The sequence below is a fragment of the Thalassophryne amazonica genome, chromosome 21, assembly GCF_902500255.1.
Source record: "Thalassophryne amazonica chromosome 21, fThaAma1.1, whole genome shotgun sequence".
Taxonomy (NCBI): domain Eukaryota; kingdom Metazoa; phylum Chordata; class Actinopteri; order Batrachoidiformes; family Batrachoididae; genus Thalassophryne; species Thalassophryne amazonica.
The window spans coordinates 16,772,776-16,789,263 of record NC_047123.1 but is presented as its reverse complement, the minus strand read 5'-3'; the positions used below and the strand labels follow the sequence as shown (position 1 = coordinate 16,789,263).

Here is a 16,488-nt window from a genome sequence, read left to right as displayed (position 1 = left end):
CAGGGCTGTGAAATGAAAATTGTGAAATCCGAAGAAATTTTGCAGGGGTCTGGGTGGCACAGGCCACCAAGAGCCAGGGTCTCGGGCCCCGTGGGATCCCAGAAACCAAATAAATTTTTTATTTCATGATACATTTTCAGCATCTCCTGGAACACAAAAACCCCTCAAAATTAGTGCATATTTAAATGAGTCTGTATTCATTTTGGGGTCAAAATAAATAGAAGACTGCCATTTACTGGTGTCCAGACACTCATACTGCCATGAACACTACTGGCCAGTAGATGGCAGTAGAGACCGTGAAAACATGCCAAAACAAAATTCCAGATAATCTGTGTCTTCTACGTTTAAATGCATGGAATTTAATAAACTCAAACTGAATTTCAGACACACACACACATATACACATATACATATATACATATACACATATACATATATATATATATATTACTCTGGAACAAAGACGACAGACAGTGTTTGACATAAGCAGGACTAGTGCAAACAGGAATCGACTGCAATGATTCCAATTGAAAATAATGGAGAAGCAACCTGAGCTTCTTCTGGCATTTTTACATAAAACAAACAATAACATCTATAAAACCAGAGAATATATTCACGAGAGTTTTAGGCACAATATACAAAGAGTTTAATACTGGTGTCCGTGTGGAGCCTGATCAGAGCATCTCAAATGCATTTATTCTGTTGTGAATGTAGAGATCACCCATAATGCAGTTGGTCACAGCATGTCCACACTAAAACCTTCAAAATTAGTGCATTACTTTAAAACTAAAACATTAAACTGATATTTTCACTTTATAAAACTTCAGACATGACGTTAATTTAACCCTCTAGGGCCAACGTAGTCGTATATGAGGGCTGAGTACATGTTTTACTAAATTCTAAATAACTTTTAATGATGAGATAGAAAATTACTTTTTTTGCTGAAAAGTTAACTCCGCGGACTTTCGAGCCAGCCGTCCACCATCTTTGTACTCCTCATAGAAGCTGTGTGATGACGTGCACAATGTGAGTGTCCAATCGGAACTGGTTCACCGTCACATGGTTTTTCAATATCCAATTGTAGGGCAGAGCTGTCTCACATGGTAGACCAAAGATTGTTTGTAGAAGTAATGTGTTACTCTTTGGCATGTGAATGCTGTTTGAATCGCCCTCTGGCTGCTGGCTCCATGCGTAAAAGCACAGCATTGCGCATATGAATGAAGGTGATCAGCGTAAAGCCCCTTTCACACCGGGCCCACTTTGAGTTGTGTCGTGCGGCATCATGACGACACCACATGGAAGCAATCCAGTGCCAAGACGATGTAGCTCAACGTCAGAACAGCGCGAGGGACGCAAAGGACGAAGCGAATCGGACGCCAAAAATTAAACACGTTTAATTTTTTTGCGTCCTGTGCTCGACACATAAATTAAGTGGTTTCAGTGCAAGTCAGGGCACCGCGACGGTACTCAACGTTACTGGAAGCCACACCCTCACAATACATTACCCGACGCCAATTTATGATTCCTGCTGTGTTCCATTGTTCCCGAAGTATAAATCACATAGGACTGTTTTTATACTGTGTACAGAATGCAGTAAAACTACACGCTCAAAAAGAGCACAGAAAAAAAAACAACTGCTGATTGCAGCCTGATTGCAGCTGCAGCTCCACGATCTTAAATTCTCTCACAACTGTGTTTTAATAAAGTCCATAAAAGTCCTGCTCACAGACTGATTGCCAGAGACAGGACATGTCCACATGCAGTAAAAAGTCTGGACATCCCCAGTCCATTCACGGATGATTGGTTGGCGCACGCACATGTGAACAATTATAAGAAAAAAAACTCGTTGGCTGCAGTTCTCACTCTCCCCTCAAACTCTCTCATCACTGTGTTAAAGTCCATAAAAGTCCTGCTCACAGACAGGACATATCCACATTAAGTACAAGACCAGACATCTCCACATTTACACACGGATGGTTCGTTTACACGCACGTAGCTCGTGGTTGTAGGAAGACAGATAAACTATAACAGAACTCAGAGCGCAAAGCTGCAGCTCACCACAAGAACAAATGCAGTTTGGCTGCAGCCAGACTATGCACTCTGATTTCTCTGTGCAGACGACCTGCAGGCTGCGTCCTCACCTCCTCTCTGCCCCCCTGCTGTGTGCACCTGTCGCAGACATTCCTGCGTCATCATGACGCCACATAAAGCAACTTGAAGCACGGTGTGAAAGGAGTTTAAAGCCAGCCAGACCGTACACTCTGATTTCTCTAGTTTATATTTGTTCTTGTGCTAAGCTGCAGGTCTGCACTGAGTTCTGTTATAGTTTATCTTTCTTCCTTTGACCGTGTGCGCATGCGCGCAAATGAACCCTCCGCGAGTAAATGTGGAGATGTCTGGAGTTATACTGGATGTGGACATGTGTTGTCTCTTGCAATCAGTCTGTGAGCAGGACTTATGTCCTTTTTTGTCCTTTATTTAACAGAGTGATGAGAGAGTTTGAGGGGAGAGTGAGGAGCTGCAGCAGCCAGACAGTTTTTTTTCTTTTAACCCCTTAACGCCTGAATTTATATAGCTGTATATAAAAAATGTTTTGTGTGTGTGTTTTTGCCTTTAAGTAGATGGTAAATAATGTTGAGATTATTAATTTCACTTTTGCACAAAAACTAGATAGTAATATTGGGTATTCTGGTAATGACTTTATGTTATAATGTTATAATAATAATGATGGTATGTTGCAAATTTGCGACAACGGGCATACAGGTCAATTTGGTAAGTTGCATATTTGAGTCAGAGATTGTAGCATATATGCGACAATGGGTGTTAAGGGGTTAATTGTTCACGTGTGCGCGTGAAGGAATGGTCCGTGAGTGGACTGGAGATGTCTGGACTTTTTACTGGATGTGGACATGTCCCATCTCTGGCAATCAGTCTGTGAGCAGGACTTTTAAGGACTTTATTTAAACACAGTTGTGAGAGAATTTAAGAGCGAGGAGCTGCAGCAGTAGTCAGGCTGCAATCAGCATTTTTTTTCTGTGCTCTTTTTGAGTGTGTAGTTTTACTGCATTGTGTACACGGTATAAAAACAATCCTGTGTGATTTATACTGCGGGAACAATGGAACACAGAAGAAATCATAAACTGTCATCGGGTAAGATTGTATTGTGAGGGTGTGGATTCTAGTCACATTGAGTACCGTTGCATTGCCCTGGCTTGCATTGAACCACTTAATTTCTACGTCAAGACAGGACGCAAAAAAATTAAACATTTAATTTTTGGCATCCGATTCGCTTTGTCCTTTGCGTCCCTCGCGGTCTTGTGGCATTGAGTTACATCGCATTGAAAGGGGCTTAAGAAGGCCTCATACAACCTCACGTGGTTGACCAAAGAGTGACACTGGGAGAAATGATTCACTACTTGGCCAGGGAATATTGTTGAATAAGCCTCTCTTGCTCTCAGTCGTAAAGTGACGTTTACGCATTTGAATGAAAGGGGGGAGGGGTGTTAGCAGGGCCTTAAACTATGAATATAGGTTGTTTACAGTGCAGGAACACATTCCAAGAGAGAGTCAAACTCCAGGAAAGAAAAAGGTTTGTGTTGTAAGCTTTTGTGTAATAGCAGAGAGAAATTGCTTTGAGATGTGGCATCAAGACAAACAAAACGCAAAGACCATTTTGTATATATTGTTCAAAATGTGCATTTGTGCTTATTTTTAGAACATTTATTTTGTAAATTATTTTGTGCAAGAGCCCAAACTACCTTTATAAAGTGTCAAAATAGTTGTTTATTATAGATTACTGTGTGTTTTGAATAAATGTGTGTGAAAATTATTTTCTGCTTTATTTTTTCTTTTCTTATTTCTGAATGTAAACCTTTATTACACTTATAAAACACCACTACAGCATATATATTGTCCTGAAAAAAGAGACATACCACTTGACTGTGGGATGCAGGGTGAGCTTTTAACAGCAATAATAAAACGTTTATGCCAGGAGAGTGAACTGTCCAAATTCGGTTTGCATTTATTAAATTCCACGCAGATTAAACATAGCAGACATGGATTATTTGGAATATTTGTTTTAGAAAATTTTCAGTCTCTACTACCATCTACTGGCCAGTAGGTGGCAGTGTTCATAGCAGTATTGGCCATATCCCATACCTCTTAGGATATGGTCAGTTTTTGATTCACGACACATCACAGCCTGTGTCGTGCTGGAGAGTAAACTCATCTTTAACTGGTGCAGACAGGATGCCAGAGGGGCGCCGGTGTGTGCTATTGCGCACAGAGAATTTTGAAATGTTCAAAAAAATCTTTCGCACAAAAATGTCGTGCTATGTGGCGCGATCTGATTTCCAACACAACGTGCAGCTCAAGTGGAGAAAACAAGAAGTGAACAGAGCAAGTGGTGATGTCAGCGGATCGCATCAGAGCGCAGCTCGTCTTAAGGATTATAACAAGAAGTTAAATATGTTATAAACATAAAAATAAATACTTTAACAGCTGCACACAAGAAGCAAAGAACATGCAACTGTTTTATCAAGCCATAACAATGTAAACATGACAAATAAATAACTTTTTAGATGGCCAAAACGCTTTCTGCAGCTTGTTAGTGTGCGCGCGCGAACGGCTCCGGCTGCAGCCTCCTCTGTGATTCAGGAAGTGATTAGAGCTATTTTCAAGGCCAATTTGCAGAAAAAATTACAATACACCACTAGATAATTACTTTATATATGCAGCGTCCAGCGCAGAGCACCTGGCAGCCATTAGAACAAAGAACGGTGTCCAGCTGTGAACACAGCGGATGGGATCGACCCAACACAGAAAATCATAGTGTAATCATAGTGTAATTTTCTGATTTTTTTTTTTTAGATTCTGTCTCTCACACTCGAAGTGTACCTACGATAAAAATTACAGACCCCTTCATTTGTTGTAGGTGGGAGAACTTTGCAAAATCGACAGTGGATCAAATACTCATTTGCATCACCGCACATAAACATGTATAGCATTAATTATATTCATTTAGTTCTTTTACATTTATGAATGTTTCAACTCAGCCACATGGGGTGTGCAGCCAGTACATTCTGGGTGCCGGTCCCAAGCCCGGATAAATGAGGAGGGTTGCATCAGGAAGGGCAGCCGGCATAAAACAAGCCAACCGAACTATGCAGACTAAGAATCGAATTTCCATACCGGATCAGTCGAGGCCCGGGTTAACAACGTCCGCCAGCAGTGCTGTTGCCCAACAGGGTGCTGGTGGAAACTGGGCTACTGCTGGGCGAAGGCGACGAAGAAGAGGAGAACGTTTGGTAAAGGGAGAGAGCTGGCTGATATGATGGAGAGGAGAAAGGTAGACATATTGTGTGTGCAAGAGACCAAGTGGAAGGGAAGTAAGAGCAGGAGCATCGGTGGTGGGTACAAGTTGTACCATGGTGAGGACAGGAAGAGAAATGGTGTTGGGGTCATTTTAAAGGAAGAGTATGTTAAAAGTGTGTTGGAGGTTAAGTGAGTGTCTGACAGGGTGATGAGTGTGAAGTTGGAAATTGAAGGGGTGATGATGAATATCATCAGTGCATATGTCCCACAGGTAGGTTGTGAGATGAAGGAGAAAGAAGATTTCTGGAGTGTGTTAGATGAGGTGGAGAGTGTGCCCAAGCATGAAAGAGTGGTGATAGGAGCGGACTTCAATGGGCATGTTGGTGAAGGGAACAGAGGTGATGAGGAAGTAATGGGTAGATATGGTATCAAGGATAGGAATATGGAAGGGCAGATGGTAGTTGATTTTGCAAAAATGATGGAAATGGCTGCGGTGAACACCTACTTTAAGAAAAGGGAGGAGCACAAGGTAACATATATGAGTGGAGGAAGGTGCACACAGGTGGACTACATTCTTTATAGGAGATGCAAGCTAAAAGAAATCAGAGACTGTAAGGTGGTGGCAGGAGAGAGTGTTGTTAGACAGCATAGGATGGTTGTTTGTAGGATGACTTTAGAGGTAAAGAAGAAGAAGAAAGTGAGAGCTCAACAAAGGATCAGATGGTGGAAGCTGAAGGAAGAAGACTGTTGGGTGAAATTTAGCGAGCAGGTGAGAGAAGCACTGGTTGGAGGGGAAGCAATTTTGGACAACTGGAAAAGTACTGCAGATGTGGTGAGGGAGACAACCACGACAGTAAAGTATGACATCTGGACAGTGGAAGGAAGAGAAGGAGACTGGGTGGTGGAATGAAGAGGTACAGGAAAGCATAAGGAGAAAGAGGTTGGTAAAAAAGTTTTGGGATAGTCGGAGAGATGAAGAAAGTAGACAGGAGTACAAGCAGATGCGGCATAAGGTGAAAAGAGAAGTGGCAAAAGCGAAGGAAAAGGCATATTGCGAGCTGTACAAGAAGTTGAATAGTAACGAGGAAAAAATAATAAAATAAACTTGCCAAGATTTAATAAAATCTTGGAAAGTGAGAGGATGCCTGAGGAGTAGAGACGAAGTGTGCTGGTTCCTATTTTCAAGAACAAGGGTGATGTGCAGAGCTGCAGCAACTACAGAGGCATAAAGATGATCAGCCACAGCATGAAGTTATAGGAAAGCGTAGCAGAAGCTAGGCTTAGAAAACATGTGAAGATCTGTGAGCAGCAATATGGTTTCATGCCAAGAAAGAGCACTACAGATGCAATGTTTGCTCTAAGAATACTATTGGAGAAGTACAGAGAAGCCCAGAAACAGTTACATTGTGTGTTTTGTGGACTTGGAAAAAGCTTATGATAGGGTGCCCAGAGAAGAGCTGTGGTATTGTATGAGGAAGTCTGGAGTGGCAGAGAAGTATGTTAGGGTAGTGCAGGACATGTACAAGAATATCGTGACAGCGGTGAGATGTGCAGTCGGAATGACAGACTCATTCAAGGTGGAGGTGGGATCAGCTCTGAGTCCTTTCTTGTTTGCAGTGGTGATGGACAGGTTGACTGATGGGATCAGACAGGAGTCCCCATGGACTATGATGTTTGCAGATGACTGATCTGTAGTGAGAGTAGAGAGCAAGTTGAATCTAGTCTGGAGAGATGGAGATATGCTTTGGAGAGAAGGGGAATGAAAGTCAGAATAGCAAGACTGAGTACATGTGTGTGAATGAGAGGGAGCCCAGTGGAATAGGAATAGTGCAGTTAAAGGAGTAGAAGTGGTGAAGTAGATGAGTTTAAATATTTGGGGTCAACTGTTCAAAGTAATGGAGAGTGTAGTAAAGACGTGAAGAAGCGAGTGCAGGCAGGGTGGAGTGGGTGGAGAAAGGTGGCAGGAGTGATTTGTGACCAAAGAATATTAGCAAGAGTGAAGTGGAAGGTTTACAAGACAGTAGTCAGACCAGCTATGTTGTACAGTTTAGAGACGGTGGCACTAACAAAAGACAGGAGACAGAGCTGGAGGTGGCAGAGCTGAAGATGTTGAGATTCTCTTTGGGAGTGACAGAATGGACAAGATTAGGAATGAACATATCAGAGGGACAGCTCAGGTGGGACGGTTTGGAGACAAAGTCAGAGAGCCGAGATTGAGATGATTTGCACATGTGCAGAGGAGGGACCCAGGGTATATAGGGAAAAGGATGCTGAAGGATGAAGCCACAGCAGGAGGAGAAGAGGGACGCCAAAGAGGAGGTTTTATTGATGTGCTGAGGGAGGACATGCAGGTGGTTGGTGTGACAGAGGAAGACACAGAGGACAGGGTGAGATGGAAATGATTGATCTGCTGTAGCGACCCCTAATGGGAGCAGCCGAAAGACAAAGAACAAGGAAACATTTGTTAATGTTTCAGCATTCTAAAGAGCTAATTTATTAGAGAGAGAGACCTGTCATTTCTCTATAAAGACTGCTTTTTTCAAGACCTGCCATTTCTGCCACCAAAAACTACGTTTACCATTTTGAGGAAGGAGTTGCACTTCTGCATTTCCAAAACACCACAAGAAACCACCAAAAATAAAGCACTTTAATTCTTTCACCAAAAACATCAAATCTCAGCTTGGGCCATCTTAGATGTACCTTCTGGCAAATTGTAGCTGAACTTTCAGATCTTTTTAAGAAAATACTCCTGTACACCACTTCATCATGAAAGCTGTACACCTGGGAATACAAATATCCTCATATAAAAATCAACAATAAATAATAATATATAATAATAATAATAATAAGCAAACAGAGCTCTGGGAGCAGAATAGTATCGGTCTCAGCCAATATCCAATTCAGGGATCGGATCAGAAGTGAAAAAATGTGGATCAGTTCATCCCTGCAATAGACAATTTAAATTTTCCAATCCACCTAACCCACATCTTTTGTATGTGGAGGAAGCTGGACCCCCAGAAGGAAATGCACGCAAAACACGGGGAGAATGTACCAACACCACACAGAAAGGCCCCATGTGGAATCGATCCCATGACCTTCTTGCTGTGACGCAACAGTGCTAACCCTAATCCACCGTGCTGCCCTTCAAAGCGTACAGTAATCAGAAATTAATCTTGAAGTTAAAAAAAAAAAACATTTGTAAGGATTTTCTTTCAAAACTGTTGTGTGTAAATTTGCAGGTCTGATGTTCCTCTGACACATTTATGCTCATCTTCTGTGTTTTGGCCTGAAACCTTGTTTCTTTTAGCTTTAAAGTAAGACTATAGCAAAGACTAATAACTTGCAGGAAATAGTGTTTGAGAGGGTTTAAGGAACCAAAATTTGACACAAAATCACTTCAGTGGCACCCAAGGATCCTCTGAAAAGACCTAGTACCAAAGATATCCAGCCATTGCTTTCATATCAAATTATTGCTCAGGTCTCACAAACATACAGTAACAGAAGTAGCACCAACACCCAAAAGACTCTGAGCATCATTCTGGTGGTCGACTGAAATGGCTGATGCCAATACTGATAGCTAAAGAGCAGGGCGGTCGAAAGACCATAGCTTTTTTTTTCCTTTCCCCAGACAGGCTGTATGAATCCCAGTCCATCCGTGGCATGGGGCTGCCTTGCTCCATCCTTCAGGACAACATAAAGACAGTTCCGTCTGACACCATTTCTGTCTTCCAGACAGTAAACTGTCTAAATTAAACAAACCACACTTGCTCACCTCAGTGCTTTACTAATTCCAAACTAGCTTTATTTGCATTTATCACTGAAACACAAGAGCAAATGCAACAATATAGAAAAAAACCTGTATATTTTATTAGGAGCAACAACAAATTAACTGTACTGAGCTTTGAAAGCGCAGAGTTTTAAATCTTGCCATTTCTCAAGCAATGTAGTTATCCAGTATCAATGTGTGCTCATGGATTTGCAAAATTGACCATGAGGAGGTCAATTTTGGGGAGGTCTTCCTTGACCCCCCCCCCCCCCCCCACACACACACACACACCTTTATAATTTTTCTTAATAACCTGCTCTAAATGTCTTGGTTTTTTATTATATTACCGCTTTTCTAAAAATTTGCAAAGCAAGTTGTGATAATTTTCTGTTTTTTATTATTTGACAATGAAGTTGCAGGAACAACTAAAAATAGCAAAAATAGTTGCTATCATCATCAGTTTTTAACTGTTTCTGACTGTAACGTTCTGTCTTCAGCAGCTGGGAGTGTGTAGAATGCAGCCCACCTCAAGTGTGTCAAAGCTAAGGGCCACATCACATCTTGATAATTTAGCCAGTGCATGCCGACAGCCCTGTTTCGACTGAGTGGTCCGGGTCAGTACTGCACAGTATGGTGCAGGTCAGAAGAGTTAAGCCTGGCTTTGATTGCGTTTCCATCGCCGGCAAAATTATTTCGTTTGGCAGGTGGATCATGTAAATCTTGACAAACACATCATCGAGCACGCGTACGCTGTTGCGCGGCCTCTCTGCTCCACACGGAAGCCAAACAGAGTAATTTAACATTTTTTTAAATTTCATTTTCATTTTGTCTTGGTGGATCAGGGGATTATTTTCATTGCATGCAGACTGTTGAACAATCAACTGACGTTTGTGGTAAACGCTGACAAGAATGAACAAGGAGCTGTGACTCTTCAACTTCAGCCATCACAAGGAACAAACATTTTCAGATGTCTTTTTCCAAAATCAGGACGCTTTATGTGGATACGTTTTCATCAGGCTGCCTGTGATGATGAATCTGACTGAAATGACGTAACAGACTTTATTTTATTACGTGTATGAATGGCTTTAATATTTGTAACCGTCTGAACTGTTCGCATGACTGCAGCTTTGAGTTTTTCCGCCAACCAATGGACAGCATCGATGGGCATATTTTGACTTAAGAGTAACTGACAATAATGCTGCATTTACACATAACGACAACAAGTCACGAATGCCACAAAGTACACATTCTTGGCTGCTGATCACGAATGTGATGATTCGGGGCAGAGGCGTCAGGTGTCCAAAGGAACTGCTGCAACCTGTTACCACACGTTATGATTAATGGCACATGTTGCTGAGAATTATCAGGAACCATTACGCACGGTCAAGCATAGTGTTCCGTGTTGTTGCGCGCTATTGCGCGTAACAGCGCATCGTTAAGTTCTGTCATGTTGTGAACGAGGTGAATTGTCTCACACACACACACACACACACAGACACACACACACACCCATATTCATCCAACCGAATTCAGATCGCTCCAGTATTTCAGAAGAACTTTGTGACTGCATGTGTAGTTGTGCTCTGTGCCATGGAGTGGTGCAGAGAGGAGGAGGAGGACAGAGCCAGATGTGTGGCATCGTGCAGCAGTCGTCTCGTGCATTTTCTAAAACATCAGGCACATGCAGCACGTGGAACACCTGCAGGAGCACACTGAAATTAGACTTTTAGCCGACTTGGTGTCAGCAATCAAACTGAATGCGATGCAGCAGGGTTTAATTGTGCGTGCGCTTCTTCCTCCGCCGGACTGGAGGAGGTGCAGAGATGTCTGGCTGCACGTGAGGCTCTTATCGCTCCTCTAGTTCCTCTGGCTCAAACTCGTTCTCCCGCTCATCGGTTACAACAGCAGGTGGAACACCTGCAGGAGCGTCCTGAGGAGCTTCAACAGGAACTGTGGAACAACATTTGGAGCCGAGTTTAATTGTGCGCACGTGACAGAAAACTGATTTGTTGTGGCGCGCAGTGAAATGTGACGCCGCGTTACAAGTCGTGTCAAAACTTGACAGTTTCCGTGGCACTTCGTAATAACGCGGGACAGTTTGGGCTCCAAGAACCATCACAGGAACCACTACAAACGTTGTCACATTCTATTAAGGATCACTACTCATCAAGACGGATCAATACGCTCAGTTGCAACTTCCACGACGTGAGACGAAATGAGGGTGGTGTGTGACCTTCGTGGAAGATTTTTTGACAGGCAAAAACATGCTCCACGAATATCAAGAATATCACACACCAACACGCACTATTAAGAAACCTATTCAGATGCGTTAAGTCACATTAAGAATGTCAGGAATGTGTCATGAATGACAGAAAAATGACATTCGTAACGCATCTTGGTTATGTGTAAACGCACCTTAAACGTGTGTCAACAATCGCATAACTTACCTACAACCAAGGGTGCACTAGAAATGGGGGAGGACAAAGTGAAAGGCCCGCAGGGCCGAAGGCCATAGGCTGCTTTAGGCCCCCAGAAGCCAACGGTTTCCAGATAAGCTCAGATGCATTCTGAGCATCCAGAACAGTAATTTTAATGTTTTGAGAAGACCATACAGTAGACACCATTTGACTTACGCAATTTGAAACTGTGGCTATAAGTACTTTATTCTGAGAATAGCCAGCATTGATTTTATTAACATCCTGGTGTGAATAAGGTATCACCACATGTGTAGAACTCAAAAAGAATGATAGGTTGAGTTTTCATTAAAAAAACAACTGCAATGCGGTCAAATGTATTCATAAATATGAAAGAAGAGGCTCTTAATAATTATTAACTATCGCATACTGTATTTTTTTCCTCAAGATTTGTTTTTGCATAAGTTTGAAAAAACAACAGCTCATAAGTTTAGGATAAATTACTTATCATGAATTTAATTTTCGAAGTGGCACGAATGACAACACTCATACTGAACATAATTTCTCTCACATAGACTGATTTTGGAGATCAAGCAATAATTGCAGATGGACTTTCTGAGGTCCCAGATAGCGTTTCTTATTTCCTTTTCTAACTTTCAGAATTTAGTAAATTAGTATATGGTCCATTGATACTTATGTGTAGACACTAGTCCCTAGAGGCAACTATTTCTAATGTGACAAACAAGAAACAGGTGTTGTAAATAAGTCAATGCTGCTAAAAATACAAACTTGCAGAAACAAAGATACTATTCTGACATGGTTTTGCACATACGAGGTCTGTGAAAAAAGTATCCGACCTTTTATTTTATGCAAAAAATATAGGATTTGATTCATATGTTTTACGTCAGCCAAGCTTGAACCTTAGTGCGCATGCGTGAGTTTTTTCACGCCTGTCGGTTGCGTCATTCGCCTGTGGGCAGGCTTTGAGTGAGCACTGGTCCACCCCTCTCGTCGTTTTTTCATTGCGAGGAAATGGCAGAATGATTTGGGCTTTGTTCCATCAGAATTTTTTCAGAAACTGTTAGAGACAGGCAGCTGGAAACCATTCGGAAAATTCACATGGCTTTCAGTGAAAATTTTATGGGCTTCACAGAGATTAAGGAGTGTTACTACCACTTTAAGGATGCCTCACAATGGTGCACGGCGCGCCGCGCTCCGAGCCGCGATCGACAGACAGAAACAACCATTTCATTTCTAAACGGATGGCAGTATGGATCCGGGACCATCGTGTGCAGTTTCTCTGGTTATCACAAGAGCTGGACATCAGCCATTTTCTGGCAGATTTCACTTTTAACAAGAGATTTTGTCATGGAAAGCCGTGCGGAGGCTTCGCGCGTCACGACGGATTCGCTGATGGAGCGAGACAAAGAACACCTCCGTTTTGGAGTGTCAGAGGACAAGTTGGGACATGCCCAGCTCTCCACAATTTCTCTTACACTCACTCGACTGGTAAGCCACTGAAAGCCGAGATCGCTTTCCATGACAAAATCTCTTGTTAAAAGTGAAATCTGCCGGAAAATGGCTGATGGCCAGCTCTTGTGATAACCAGAGAAATTACACACGATGGTCCCGGATCCATAATGCCATCCGTTTAGAAATGAAATGGTCATTTCTGCCTGTCAATGGTCGTTTCTGCCTAGGAGCGCGGCGCGCCGTGCGCCATTGTGTGCCATCCTTAAAGCGGTAGTAACACTCCTTAATCTCTGTGAAGCCCATAAAATTTTCACCAAAAGCCATGTGAATTTTCCGAATGGTTTCCAGCTGCCTGTCTCTAACAGTTTCTGAAAAAATTCTGATGGAACAAAGCCCAAATCATTCCGCCATTTCCTCGCAATGAAAAAACGACGAGAGGGGTTGACCAGTGCTCACTCAAAGCCTGCCCACAGGCGAATGACGCAACCGACAGGCGTGAAAAAACTCACGCATGCGCACGAAGGTTCAAGCTTGGCTGACGTAAAAACATATGAATCAAATCCATATATATTTTTGCATAAAATAAAAAGGTCGGATACTTTTCTCACAGACCTCGTAAGACTGACACGGTTTGCACATAAGACCGGCATAGCATGTTTCAAGTACACGCATATATGTTAGAAGGTGGGGGGGGGGGGCATACCATATTCTGTCCCCCTGGTTGAAAAGGTGGGGGGGACATGTCCCCCTATCCCCCCCAATTTGTGCCCATGCCTACAACTTATGGACCGGCTATGCGGGACGTATGAGCTATACGCTGGCATATGTCAAAAATATTGTGCACTCACTGTTGTGTACTCACTGTATTACGATGTACGTATATCAGAGTGCTTCAGCATGCTCTTTACCCATAACTTATTAGACGTACACCAGCATTTTTAATATGCACGGCATATGCAGGTTAAAATGTCAAGGTGTGACAGGGGTGTACAGGTAGTGTCGAACAGCGGGCTTTGCATAGATTTTTTTTTTAATCAGCTTTGTGAGCATTTTAATCAACCAATGGCAATTACAGAAAAATGGCATTAATAGGCCCAATTAATCAGCTGGCCGAGTAAGTAGTGGAACACTACTTCATTCTTCTGCAGATATTGGCATCACCAAGCACCTCTGTCCAGTGACCTCATGAGTCCATAAACTCTTCCCAGAATTCTCTCAAACTCAAAGGCTGAGGACCCAGAGTCATGAAGGTCACATGACATAGAGAATGTCCCTACAAGTTCAACACTATCACCACATACAGATATACTTCTGATGGCTGTACCCAGGAACTCATTGAAAGCTGGGATCTTCATCTTAATCCAAAATAATTGCAAACCCAGGCACTCCTATTCCTCATTGAGCTTTTAACTGCTACAATCATTCATCTGCAAAGAACACCAGCATCCTCCAGGAAATAACGATCAGTAAAACCTTTCCTCACCAACAACTGAACTTTAATCTCTGGTTCCCCAATGGTGGACGAATGGTTTCTGCAAGACAGAAACACAAATAAAACAATGTGATTGCCATTACAAATCCTAAACACATGGTGCTTATTAAGACAGTAATATCAGAGAAACACCAATAACTTCAGGGCTATGTTAAGTATAATACGAGCAAAGTGCCGCAAGCTCGCTCTACGGTAGACGGAGGCACAACCGGAAATGACACAAAAATTCAGCCCCAATGGAGAAAATACACAAACTGGACAACATTGTCGTAAGAAGCTGTAAAAGCCACAAACCGAAGGTGTTCTGTTAGACCTCAGTGCTGCTTTTGATACTGTTGACGATAAAATTTTATTACAGCGATCAGAGCATGCCATAGGTATTAAAGGCACTGCGCTGCGGGGGTTTGAATCATATTTATCTAATAGATTACAATTTGTTCATGTAAATGAGGAATCTTCTTCACAGACTAAGGTTAATTATGGAGTTCCACAAGGTTCTGTGCTAGGACCAATTTTATTCACTTTATACATGCTTCCCTAGGCATATATTAGAAAGCATTGCTTAAATTTTCATTGTTACACAGATGATACCCAGCTTTATCTATCCATGAAGCCAGAGGACACACACCAATTAGCTAAACTGCAGGATTGTCTTACAGACATAAGACATGGATGACCTCTAATTTCCTGCTTTTAAACTCAGATAAAACTGAAGTTATTGTACTTGGCCCCACAAATCTTAGAAACATGGTGTCTAACCAGATCCTTACTCTGGATGGCATTACCCTGACCTCTAGTAATACTGTGATAAATGTTGGAGTCATTTTTGATCAGGATATGCCATTCAATGCGCATATTAAACAAACATGTAGGACTGCTTTTTTTGCATTTGTGCAATATCTCTAAATTAGAAAGGTCTTGTTCTCAGAGTGATGCTGAAAAAACTAATTCATGCATTTATTTCCTCTAGGCTGGACTATTGTAATTCATTATTATCAGGTTGTCCTAAAAGTTCCCTGAAAAGCCTTCAGTTAACTCAAAATGCTGAAGCTAGAGTACTGGCAGGGACTAGAAGGAGAGAGCATATCTCACCCATATTGGCCTCTCTTCATTGGCTTCCTGTTAATTCTAGAATAGAATTTAAAATTCTTCTTCTTACTTATAAGGTTTTGAATAATCAGGTCCCATCTTATCTTAGGGACCTCATAGTACCATATCACCCCAATAGAGCGCTTCGCTCTCAGACTGCGGGCTTACTTGTAGTTCCTAGGGTTTGCAGGAGTAGAATGGGAGGCAGAGCCTTCAGCTTTCAGGCTCCTCTCCTCTGGAACCAGCTCCCAATTCAGATCAGGGAGACAGACACCCTCTCTACTTTTAAGATTAGGCTTAAAACTTTCCTTTTTGCTAAAGCTTATAGTTAGGGCTGGATCAGGTGACCCTGAACCATCCCTTAATTATGCTGCTATAGACTTAGACTGCTGGGGGGTTCCCATGATGCACTGAGTGTTTCTTTCTCTTTTTGCTCTGTATGCACCACTCTGCATTTAATCATTAGTGATTGATCTCTGCTCTCTTCCACAGCATGTCTTTTTCCTGATTCTCTCTCCTCAGCCCCAACCAGTCCCAGCAGAAGACTGCCCCTCCCTGAGCCTGGTTCTGCTGGAGGTTTCTTCCTGTTAAAAGGGAGTTTTGCCTTCCCACTGTCGCCAAGTGCTTGCTGACAGGGGGTCGTTTTGACTGTTGGGGTTTTTCGTAATTATTGTATGGCTTTGCCTTACAATATAAAGCCCCTTGGGGCAACTGTTTGTTGTGATTTGGCGCTATATAAATAAAATTGATTTGATTTAGACAAACACAGACATTATAAAGAGGAGTAGACGCAGCACTGACTGCTGAGGCGCAAGAAATGCAGCCACCACCTTGGACCAGTCATCGTAGTAATTTGATTGTATAATCTTGTTTTCTTTTTTTAATCTTTCGAACATAATGTGTGTGAAATATCAAGTGTTCCAATACTTTTGGGGGATACT

General features: G+C 42.2%; 1 protein-coding gene across 2 annotated transcripts in view; it reads right to left on the bottom strand.

Moving 5' to 3' along the window:
• Positions 1-16,488, bottom strand: part of LOC117502552 (oocyte zinc finger protein XlCOF6-like) — a 32,922-nt gene that overhangs the window by 5,558 nt on the left and 10,876 nt on the right. For both annotated transcript variants that reach the window (XM_034161586.1, XM_034161585.1), the window contains exon 2: positions 14,450-14,498. The gene's annotated coding sequence lies outside the window, so the exon portion shown is untranslated. The remainder of the gene's footprint in view (positions 1-14,449; positions 14,499-16,488) is intronic.